The sequence below is a fragment of the Apostichopus japonicus genome, chromosome 4, assembly GCF_037975245.1.
Source record: "Apostichopus japonicus isolate 1M-3 chromosome 4, ASM3797524v1, whole genome shotgun sequence".
NCBI lineage: Eukaryota > Metazoa > Echinodermata > Holothuroidea > Aspidochirotida > Stichopodidae > Apostichopus > Apostichopus japonicus.
In genome coordinates this window covers 3,284,357-3,296,592 of record NC_092564.1, presented here as the reverse complement: position 1 = coordinate 3,296,592, position 12,236 = coordinate 3,284,357, and the positions used below count along the sequence as shown (strand labels likewise).

General features: G+C 37.7%; 1 protein-coding gene across 3 annotated transcripts in view; it reads right to left on the bottom strand.

Moving 5' to 3' along the window:
- Positions 1–12,236, bottom strand: part of LOC139966160 (thrombospondin type-1 domain-containing protein 7A-like) — a 198,940-nt gene that overhangs the window by 177,907 nt on the left and 8,797 nt on the right. The window contains exon 1 of one of the 3 annotated variants that reach the window (XM_071968907.1): positions 3,933–4,075. The exons of the other annotated variants lie outside the window; for them this stretch is intronic. The gene's annotated coding sequence lies outside the window, so the exon portion shown is untranslated. Of the gene's footprint in view, positions 1–3,932; positions 4,076–12,236 lie in introns of those variants that run through there. 3 annotated transcript variants of the gene reach the window in all.

The following is a 12,236-nucleotide window of genomic DNA, read 5'->3' as shown; positions in this document are numbered from 1 at the left end:
ATGAGCGAGACAAATTTGTACAAGGTTAACCAACTATTTTGCCTTGTGAGCATGTGCACAATACTCTGTACGTAACGTGGGTCTTGCAGTTTTGGCAAGCTGTCTGTACACATTTAATTCAGCTCAGATCTGCATGGAAACCCCCTTAAAGTTGGAACCCCTGGAGATTTCCAAATAAAATCAAGGACATTGGTGCCCGAATTTCTAAAGTTTCTAATGTCAAATTATTTGAAATGAAACTCACTGTTTTACCATTCTATCAATTTAAATTTCTTGTCAGTATTGTGTTACTTGGCAGATTTCTATAACTTAGGGTTTTACTTGAAAAATTATCTGTGCCTCTGTAAATCTGCTTTAAAAGGATTGTCTGGTGGCCCAAAGAAGTTACCTTAAAAACTGATAAATAATTTTCCAAACATGTTGTCAAAGTATGAGAACGCTAATGTTGTGTTTGACAGAGAAACAATTTTTTAATCGTTAAGGATAGACATTTCAAATATGATTTGAACAGTACAGAACGTGACGTCAGCTATGCTAATGCAGATTGCGACATAACCCACCCTCCATACAGTACCTATACGGTAATCACAACAAAAAACCGCGTTTGTATACAGATAAATTTCTTCCTTAATTTTCAGTGAAATTTCTTAGAAATTAGATATGTTTTCAAAAACTCCTTAAGCCGCCATGTAGTAGATCGGTGGTTTTGTGGTCTTTGTGTAACACAAGATAAAATTTAACAGCAGACTCTTTGTTGTTTAGGCTATACATCGCGCTATCCAGCTCCAACGCGAAGAATGTTCGCATGTAGGCTATACTCTAACGTTTACAATCGGACAGTTCTGCGAAGCCTAAGCTTCTCGGTGCTACATTCTGCTCTGACATCGATTCCGCCAAGTTTCATCTTTTGGTGTTACGAATACTTTTCAAGTTTCCTTTTACTGTTAATTTGATCCATGAATTTTATTTCAGCGATTTCGAAGAACAGTTTATGAACTGTGGTTTGAGTGTTAGAGTATATTATGTGCAACGCTATACGTATACCAACTGGGCACCGTAGGCTGTAACATTCGCGATAGGTACGTTATATGTAATAGGCGGTCACCTGTGCATGTACAAACGTGAGAGTGTATTTGTTGCGGAAATGGGAGTGCTATCTTCAAGTCGCCTGTTTTGCCTATTTGCAAGCACTACTTCAATCACCATATTGATGCATTCGAACAAACGGTACTTTTGGTGAGAAACTGGTGAATTTGAAAACCAGATTTCTACAAGAAGAAAACGAATGGGGACAATTTTTACATCCAGGTTAGAAAGATAAATATAATAACTACAAGGACAATGTATCAAAATCTTCCACCAGACAATTCCTTTAATACCTTGTTACTGGGATCCAGTTTAAGAGTTCTGCATGTGAGATTTCTATCCCAAGTGCTGTTAGATGATGCACAAAACCATCAGTATCATGGTAAAACCAGGAGAGTTGATTGCCAGTTAAGAATTCTTACTAAAGTGATGTATACATAAACCTAAATCATCTGTAAAAGATAACTGATTGCATATAAACAATTGTGACAACGCACCTCCCCCCCACCCCACCTCCCGAAACCCCCTTCCACCTCCCGATTTATTTTCTATTGACTTTAGTCCATTGACAGAATACCATATATGGAAGTATGTCAGTGTTCTTGGGGGCCTGATATGTAATTACTGGTAAAGGAACCTCCTTCCCCCCCCCCTCCTCCCCTCCCAACAAAGGATTAATCCTGCTCTAATAGTTATGAAACAGATGTTATATATAGCACAGCAGTATCGATACAGCTATGTCAGATCACCATACAGGAATATTTGAGTGTTTATCCTTGGGACAACTAAGTAGTACTGTCACAGGCAGCTAACCCCACCCCCACTGCCATCCTCCCCCAAGATTTAAGTGTTCTTGGGGGATAATATGTCACTACTGTTCAAGGCAGCTCCTCCACCCCCCCCCCCTCAATTCCATACCTCCCTCCAAACCAAAGGAATATTCCTGTTCTAGTAGTCATGGAAAAAGGTATAGGACAACACAGCATGGTGGACACAGCTATATATCACCATATCAGAGGGTACTTGAGTAAGCTACTATACCATAACTGTTAACGGCAGCTCCTACCCCTCACCCCCCCAACATCCCACCATCCCATCCCCCCACCATCCCACCACCATCCAAATCAAAGGATTAACCCTGTTGTAGTAGTGATGGAGAAGACATAGGACAACACAGCATGATGGACACAGCCATATATCACCATATCAGAGGGTACTTGAGTATTTGTGGAAGCTGCTATATACAGTAACTGTTAAAGGCAGCTTCTACCCTCCTTCCCCCCAACATCCCACCACCATCCAAATCAAAGGATTAACCCTGTTGTAGTAGTGATGGAGAAGACATTGGACAACACAGCATGATGGATACAGCCATGTCATATCACCATATGAGAGTATTTGAGTATTTGTGGAAGCTGCTCTATACAGTAACTGTAAAAGGCAGCTTATTTAAAGGCATTGAAGACTCGCCCCAAACCGCCTGCCGCGCTCTGAAAAAGTTCACTTTCCGTTGCTTGCAAATGAAGTTTTCTTCTTGTGGCTACAGAATGCAAACAGTAATGAAACCTCATACCTTGTTATCTTTAATCTAGACCTGAGATGTCCACGCTGCTATGTACACTGTGTTGTGGGTACTGACCGTAGCTGTATGTATTGAATGTACACTAGTGTCTAATTACCGACGGTAGCAAGCTGTGTGTGTATTTTCTGGGATCGATGGTGGTGTCTAACACTTCTGTTACACCTCATTCGCAACTAGGTCAGATTACCGGCATGAGACCTTTCTTTGTGTGCGAGTCTTCACACCCTTTAATCAGCTGATTGTTTAAAATACATGCAGTTTGATGAACAAATTACATACTAATAAATAAAAACTAACAAAGCAGTATACCATACACACTGCACTGTATGTATCCAAACAACTTTGTCTACAACTTTAACCAAGTATATAGAGAAAATCCAAGTCATTCTATGTACCATCTTTAATCGTAAAAATATGATATATTTGTGTAAAAATTGTTTGGAAAATTGGTCCAAAAACTTGTTCGAACCCTGGATCTTTAACTGTATGTACAGTGAACTAACTATAACCTTTTTTAAAACCCCAAAAGCAATGATCTCAACTTGAATAAACATGGCTTGAATCAAAGATCAACTAGACACAGTTCATCCTTCATCTGTGTTTTACCTACAAAACTCTTGAAGTTTTGACATAAAAAAAAAAACATTCGTTTTCAGACTTTGTAGTTTCAACAGGCATTTCTTTCCTTTTCTTGAGAGAAACTTTTTCAAAATAAATAAACTTGTACTACAAAGTTAACCATGAAGAATACATTATTCATAAAGTAGTTTTTACAATTAAATAAGACTTTAAAATTTCCATTTCTCACAATTTCAAAATAATAACCATTGCCCCCCCCCCCCCCAAACTGCAAGAATTACTTTGTATATAACTTGTTTATTATTTGAACTGCAAACATTTTTAATTGACTTTATGTAAAATAACCTTTTTTGCTGATATATGAGATAGGAATAAAAGCTCTATGATTATCAAAAGTACATATATGACATATAATTTCATGATAAAAGTAAGGAAACAAGTCGTATGTATACCCTCAAGTTTCCTCCCCAGCTGGGTCTTCAAAAAAATTGGAATCCATATCAAAGCTCTACAATCTTTAATAAGCCAACTATTTAAAATACTATGAAAAAAAAATTCAAAGATTTCACAATCTTCTGTTTCCTTAGGAGCAAGTCAACCACATGTCTTTCAACTCACAGAGAGAACTTCAATTTTCTGCCAGCTTAGATTTCTGATACGATGACAAATAAAGGATTGTACATACCTCTGCTGTTTCTTCAGAACAAAAGTCTACAAATAATCCCTTATCTGTTTCCGAGAGCAAAACCATCGACACAGTGCTCTTAAACAATCGTGACGGCAATCCCGTCTTGCCTTCATCAACTGTTTCACCAAGCCCTCTATGCTGCTCGTTGATTGGTTGCTTCCCCCTGACTGAGACCAGTGTATGAGTCATGCTAGCCTACCGGTTTCATTAATAATAAAAAATATATTATGAAAAAAAAAATCGCTCACACGGGGATCTCCTTCATTCACTCACGGATGACATACCCTTCGATATCAATGGAACAGTCCACTACACAAAAGCTCAAAAAAATTGTTTGTGAAAGGAACGATCATGGTAATTAAAAATAGTACGTAGTATTGCCTAGATGTATCCATGTGGTTGAATGTATTATTTGAAGTATGAATGGGTCATTAAGTTAACTGTAGGTGAGTTATGCTTCAATACGACAAACGTTTACCGGAATCGGAATAGCAAATTAAGCGAGATGACAAAAGTGCATGTCACCACCGTGGGGAAGGTTTTGAGACCTAATGAAAGTGGAGTTTGTCGAAAAATTCTCATAGGATCTGAAAAATCACTCATTCATAGCAAAACAGCAATCGCATTCATTCATTAATGGAATTGGCACATACAGGCCAAACCAATATTTTTTTTCCCCTTTCTGGTAAAACAGTTTGTTGAAGAGAATCATTTTGATGTACTTTTAAAGGTTTTACGCATGCCTGTTCAAGTGTAAAGAGCTGCTTTCAAGAACATTGGGTTACATATGTTTTTGTCAGTACAGTTAATTTATTTGAATAATCATTTCTGCTTGAGATGGGGATGAAGCAAGATTGGTATATATAGCAGAAATGAGAACAGCAGTGAAGCAGATGCAAAGTGCGACAAAACGTGACCAAATTCATGATCATCTTCGAAATCGGGGAACGAACCATCAAAATCATCAAGCTATTAAACAAAAGATCTCATATAGCTGCAATCGATTCAACTGGTCAATTAGTTTCTCTTCCGAAATTAAAATTTGGTTGGATTTTTTTTTATTGCCAGCTTAATTCAATTTCAACAAATTAAATAGCAACCTTACAAAACAAAGTTTATCCATATTTAAAGTAAATCGAACAATGGAAAAACGGACTGGGGAATTAAGAAACAAAAGAAAAGAACAAAGAAATAAATGGCTAGAATGGGATTTGAACCAGCAAACTCCGAGTTGTAACCCAAAATTAATCCAAGCAGTTTTGGGAGGGGGCTTACTTTTTTCAACTTTCAAATGATGTTATATCTCTTAACAATAAATATTCAATAAATAAAATTCTTCCCTGTGTGATAAGATACATATTTCTTTGAAGAGTGTCTGGGTAGCAAAGTATTGAGAATCCAATGGAATGGTATACATCTTATTGATTCTATATAAATTTGTTTTGAGTAATACGCAGAAGTTTGGAAATTCAAGAAAATGACAGCCAAACACAAAAAAAACATTGTCATTGAGAGAAGAAGACAAATGGTTGTATAAATTCCGTTTCATAATCTGATAATTTGATTTCTTAATATTTAATGGTTTTGCAGTAAATAAGGATGTTTGGTACACATTCATAACACATTAAGGTACTGAACCTGAATACACTGACCTATATGGTCCTTACTTTTGTGTTTTTCAACACTAACATGTAATTTTTGTGGCATTTTTAACTTTTTCTACACTTCTGTTTTTTATGCTACTTACTGTATGATGGGCGATACAACATATAGTTCTGGGGGCTAAAGCCTCGCATCCCACTCAGAAAGAGGTAGGGGGTTTAGCCATTGCCTCTCCCCCCCCTCCCCCCACTGGTAGAGAGAATGTTGCAAAACTCACTAGTGAACAGCTACATAAATATATGTGGTACAACCTAAACAGTCAAAAATTCTTCAACATTATTTCAACAGTTGCCAAAAATTGGCCCCATTCTGCATGTAATTAAGCACCCTCCATTTTACCAAAATGTCTCAAACGAAATGTTACCAAAATTCCTGTTGAAGCAGGGGGGACACCCCTCCCTTTCCCTGGATGACTTATTACCAACCAACCAACCATCCCTTCCCCCTTCTCCCATACAGAAAAGGTGGTTGTACCCTTGCGTAAAGGTGTATATGTGTATATATATTTGAAGAGGAGATTAAACCACTCATTGTACTATCCCGTCCATTACTATAATTATACAATACATATAATTGCATCTTTAGAGTCTTGTAAAACTTGGTTGTCGTTTCGTAAAAAGACACTCTACATGTAAATGTCACTACAGCTGTGCATTACGTACACAAGGAGTAAAATTTACAATCCAAAAATCCTCACCCATCTTATAAATCTCGCAATAAATTTTCTTCTGTTTCCTGTTCCATCTGTATTATTTGCTGTTTGATTTTTTCTTCCTTATTTTCTTTTTCTCTCCAAATTTCTCTTAAAATGTCACACATAGGACCCTCCTAAGACTGCTTAGTCAGTTGCTATTAGCAACCAAGCCCATTAGACTCCCAAGTGCTCACTGTTTTTGCTTCCTATTCATTTCTATAAAACTGTGCATCTGTTTTTGAATACCACAGAGAATAAACAACATTATGTGAACTCTCAAGTCTTTGAAATGTTATGAATCTACTGTAATGACGTAACTTTAAAGCATTTTGGGGATGATTTCATCATTATCAAACTCAAAAACTAAAATGACAAAACAGTGCAGTCTATAGAAGGCAATTAGTTTCATTGCAAACAACGAAGAATAAGAATAAGAAAATTTTGCTTTAGGAATATATACGATAACCATCACTGTGAAAATATGTTGCGTGGTGAAATCTTTGGAATTGAATGGACTCTTGAATTGATTTGAGCTACATGGCATTCAATTATTGAAAATATCTACGATGGAAACTTAATTTTATCAATTGCACTCTCGCATTGGTGAGAAAATTAGTAGGTTTTGTATGCAGTTCATAGTATTTGAATACCTACCGAATTTGTAGACATAAACAGATGCTTTAAGTTAATTTGCGTTGTCTCTAGAGAGATAAGCCATTCCACACTATAGCACATACGGTATGAGTATCTATTACCTATCCTTTTGCAGACTCTTCTGCACATCGAAAGGAATTTCATAACTTTGCAGAAACACAAAGATTAAAAACATTCTCCGCCTAACCAATTCCCTGAGAGAAATCTTTGCTCTTAAAACTATTTGTGAAAAAGTTGAAGGCAAATGAGCTTAAGTGCTTTTAAGGCATCTCATGAGAAACATCCACTTTTCTTCGAGCCTAAATTAGGAAAGTCCAATGTCAAAGTCAAACATAGGCTGATACTAATAAATTGCAAACTCATACACTATAAGTAAAGTGTACACTGATGTATTAACTCATTTAATAAAATGTCTATATATGCACCAAATTTAAATTGGAGCAATAGTAGCTCTGTTAAATGTTTACTTGAAATCTACCGTAATAGGTTTCAAAATCAATCGCTTGATGCTCTCAAGCTTAAACATCCACAGTGTGCATGCACTGCATCAATAAAGTAAAAACCCACTTTGGGAAATTTGCTAAGACAGAGATTGTAACACGTTAATTGGTCACTCGTACTTTCCATACTAGAAATGTACATGTACTTTCCATATTTTTGAAATGATTATTAAAGTTGCAAAGATAAGTTTCAAACCTTCTCTGTTGAAGTTTTGTATTACAACATTTTCTTTTTGAGATACTAATTAACTTCGACTAATCTATTAAATTGATTTTTCTGTACTATCAAGAGACATCAAAGACTAGGTCAGAGAAAGTAGGTCTGACCTCACAAATCATTATCATTGCCGTAACATAAAACTTGGCGGAATATTGCTAAATGATACAGCTCTTGTCAGTGGCGGAGCTAGGGGTATTGGTCAGGGGGGGCGTGAATGGTCTGTAGGGGCGCTTTCGACACTATCTAAGCAGAGCGCCACCACAGGTTGGCGCAGAGCGTATAGACAGTTTTGAGTAAAGATACTCCCTAGATCGCTGGAAATGACCCTTTCCGGGCCTTGCTAATTTGCAGATAAACAACGAATAAATAAGAGTCATCGTCATTTCGTCAGAAAATTACACCAACAACAAAATGTGACAAATGTCAATAGGTATTTGAGAGCGCTATAAAAAAAGTCAATAATCGCGAATAAGTAAAAAGTGGTAAAAAGCTGAAAAGGGTGCCAGCAGTCCATTTGAGTCCGTCGGGGGGGGGGGGGCATCCGCCCCCTCTGACTGTATGGACGCTCCGCCACTGCTCTTGTAGGGAATATAACAGTGTGCAGTGACACCCTATAGATTTGCCCAGGTTTTATTTTGTTATCCTCTGTCAAGACATGAGCAGCCACAAATATGTACCAACGATGAAATACATATTGAATTCTTGAAAGAAAATATGTGAATTTTAATAAGGTTTGACAACATATAATAAAGTTGCCGGATCGATTGTTAGTACGGCTTACCTTTGTGTGGCACTAATTAGTAGACAAACCATTGTGAGGAAGTGCTCTACGGGGAATAATTTTCTGTTCATATTTTGTACAGCAGTTTTGACGATTCTGAATTTGTCTCTTGTAAATTTCTTTAGTTCCTGGAGACAAACCTATTATACATCTTTACACTTGTTTATCAAGTTAATTGCCAATTTAATTGTATAGCATTTTTGCAATATAAATAAAATATTCCCTACTCTATCATGAAAAAGGCGAATAAGAGTGCACCAAGGGGTGAGCCTGCAGTCTGCTAAATTGTTTTCAGTGTCATAAGAGATTTTTCACAAACTGCCTCGTGCAGGAAGATTGCGTCATTGGTCAGGTTTGTATCCATTCAATCTTGATGCAGCTGATTGTTATTCGTAACGTCAAAATGGTTGCGCTTTTCGAGCTTCTTCAATGCTGTCTTAAAAGTACTCTAAGTCTCCCAGGACAGACAATATAGTTCATTCCTATTCGTAATTTGAGTACACCTTGGGAATATAGTCCTACTGCGGTACTTTGAGTACACCTTTGGAATATAGTCCTACTGTGGTGCTTTGAGTTCACCTTGAGAATATAGTCCTACTACTGTACTCTGCGTACACTTTGGGAATATAGTCCTACTGTGGTACTTTGGGTACACCTTGGGAATATAGTCCTACTGTGGTACTTTGAGTACACCTTGAGAATATAGTCCTACTACTGTACTCTGAGTACACTTTGGGAATATAGTCCTACTACTGTACTCTGCGTACACTTTGGGAATATAGTCCTACTGCGGTACTTTGAGTACACTTTGGGAATATAGTCCTTCTACTGTACTCTGCGTACACTTTGGGAATATAGTCCTACTGCGGTACTTTGAGTACACCTTGAGAATATAGTCCTACTGCAGTACTCTGCGTACACTTTGGGAATATAGTCCTACTGCAGTACTCTGAGTACACATATAGTCCTACTGCATAGTCTGTACACCATTTAACCTATCTAACATTTACTGTAGAAGAGAAAAAAACTCAATTAAACAATCCACAAAAAGTCTCATATCATAAAAATCCCAGAGATCAAATTTATTTCAAAATTTTGTAATTTCACGAACGAATACCAAGAAACGACGAAATCATGGACAGCATCCTCTTTCTGATCTAGATCTTCATCTTACAACCAGCAGAACATGTATTGATTTAATACAAACATTGGCATTCATACTTCTGACAAAGGTTGTTAAGTAGTTTGGCCTCACCACAGACAAGCAGTCTCGTTTTTGGAAAACCGAGCCAGAGAGGAGAAACTCACTCTCTAGAGCCACGTCTTGTCCTGAATGGCTCGATTGCTCCAACCTGTCAATCATGGACTATAAACTTCCATGGAGGAAGAGTCAGTAGGGCGGGACCTGGGTAAGGTACTTGACCGTGAGTGTTATTTAAGACCTTACAGTATTGCTTTTCATGTTCACGCTTGACACTATGGAAGACATTTTCAAAGGAAATATAACAAAGAGAAACAAAATGAAAACGTTTTCTTGTTCTCAAATCAAGAGCTTTTTTGCCTTTTTTAAAGTTCTTTTATTGCGTTTCTTTTCTTCTCTTTACTTACTGAAAGATCTCTTCTTCTTGTTCATAATCTTCACTTTACAACCAGCAGAAAAGCAAACCGTGATTCTAGTCAGAAAATCAGAAATACTTCACAAACGGGTTAACATTGAGTTCATTTGAAAGATCGGAAATGATGGAAACAGAGTATGTGGGACTGGATGATGTGGTGTCCCGCCCAGTTCAATTCATCAGATATATCAGAAATGAGGGGTCAATTGTGTATCCTCTTGTCAAAACCCATTATACGGAGGATAAACAAGGGATGGGACATATGTTATGGATGGTGTGTTGTCCCACTTTGTTAAAACCCATCATAACGAGGACAAACAAGGGATGGGACATATGGTATGGATGATGTGTTGTCCCACTTTGTTAAAACCCATCATAAGGAGAACAAACAAGGTATGGGACATATCGGATGGATGATGTATTGTCTCACTTTGTCAAAACCCATCGGAAGGAGGACAAACAAGGGATGGGACATATCGGATGGATGTGTTGTCCCACTTTGTCAAAACCCATCATAAGGAGGACAAACAAGGGGTGGGACATATGGCATGGATGATGTGTTGTCCCACTTTGTCAAAACTCATTGGAAGGATCGGTAAAAGAGAGATACAGCATGGGATGTCCCAACTATTTGCCTGATCCTCAAATTTTTCTTATTTTTCATATAAATGTCAAATATATGTAACATTAACATTGCATGTAGGTCCACACTTTGCCCTGTATAAGAAACTTTCCTATCTGACAGAGAAACTTGTTAATCACTGACCAATTTCACTGTTAGCATTTTAGACAGACATTAACTACAGTGCCTTCACCTTATAAATATGCTCTACCATTGTGTACCCCTTCGCCTTGTAACACCTTCCCCCTCTTCTCCCCCTTATCCTCCTCTTAAGCATCCCGTGACAATTTATTTAACCCAAATTACGACACTTATTCCCTTTTCATAGTTTCTTAACTTAATTAAAACTGAGGTGAACGAACTGCGAATCTTTCTTTATGTAGGTTATGGCCCAATCAAAGTGCGCTAATGTTAAAATGAGCTTCTAATCAAAGGCCTGTGAGTAATGCTATTATTTGCCCTAATTATTACCATTATGTATAAAATATTCAAAATGTTTCTTAATACCTCCTTTGTAGATTGATTACCCAAAATTGCTCACGGCAAAGGTAAATGCATGTCAAAGCCCCTTCCGGGCAATTTCACGGCCGCATATTGTTAGTATTACGCTGACCTATACTGCTGTACCCTGGGCCCCAAATGTGCCCTACTTCAGAATAATGCTTGCAAGCAGGCACCACCATTTCCAGCTTCTAAACAAGCCATCTTTCAACCCAAAAGAGAAAACAGTCAGGATAATCAGGTCAAGTTCTATACAATAATTATTTGCACATTTCTTTAGGCAAACACACAAAGCAGATTGTTTCTAAATAGCACGCTACATATAAACGTAACATTGCAAGATCCACAAGATACTGTGAATGGCCTCCTCAGATTACTGTTCGAGGCAGGGTTCTCTTACTCAACATTTAATCTATCCCTGCAGGGACTGGCATTAAATCTCCATATTGAACATCCTCTGATAACCATGTCCAGGCTGCAAAATTTGCATGAAATAGCAGACTGACCCAAACCTGAAATATTTAGTGCTGCTATTTCCCTCTGAGATACAGCAGGACAATTATCACAGTGAAAATGAAGTGATCTTAAAGGCATTGAAGACTCGCCCCAAACCGTGTGCGGCCATCTGAAAAAGTTAACTTTCTGTTGCTTGCAAGTGACGTTTTGTTTGTGTTGCTACAAAATGCAGACAGTAATGAAACGTGATACCTTGTTATCTTTGGCTGGACCTGAGATGTCTATCGCTGTATCGTTTATACACTGTGCTGTGGGTATTGACCACAGCTGTATGTACTGACTGTACACTAGTGTAAATTACCGACGGTAGCAAGCTGTGTGTGTATTTTCTGGGATCGATGCTGGTGTCTAACACTTCTGTTACACCTCACTAGAAACTAGGTTAAATTACTGGCATTTGACGTTTCTTTTTGGGCGAGTCTTCACATCCTTTAATGCCCGCCCAAGAACTAGTGGGTTTCCTTATATTTAAGAGAACATCTCTCCATCTGTGTTTAAGTCCGACTTTCCTAGATTTTCTGGATAAGTTCTTAGG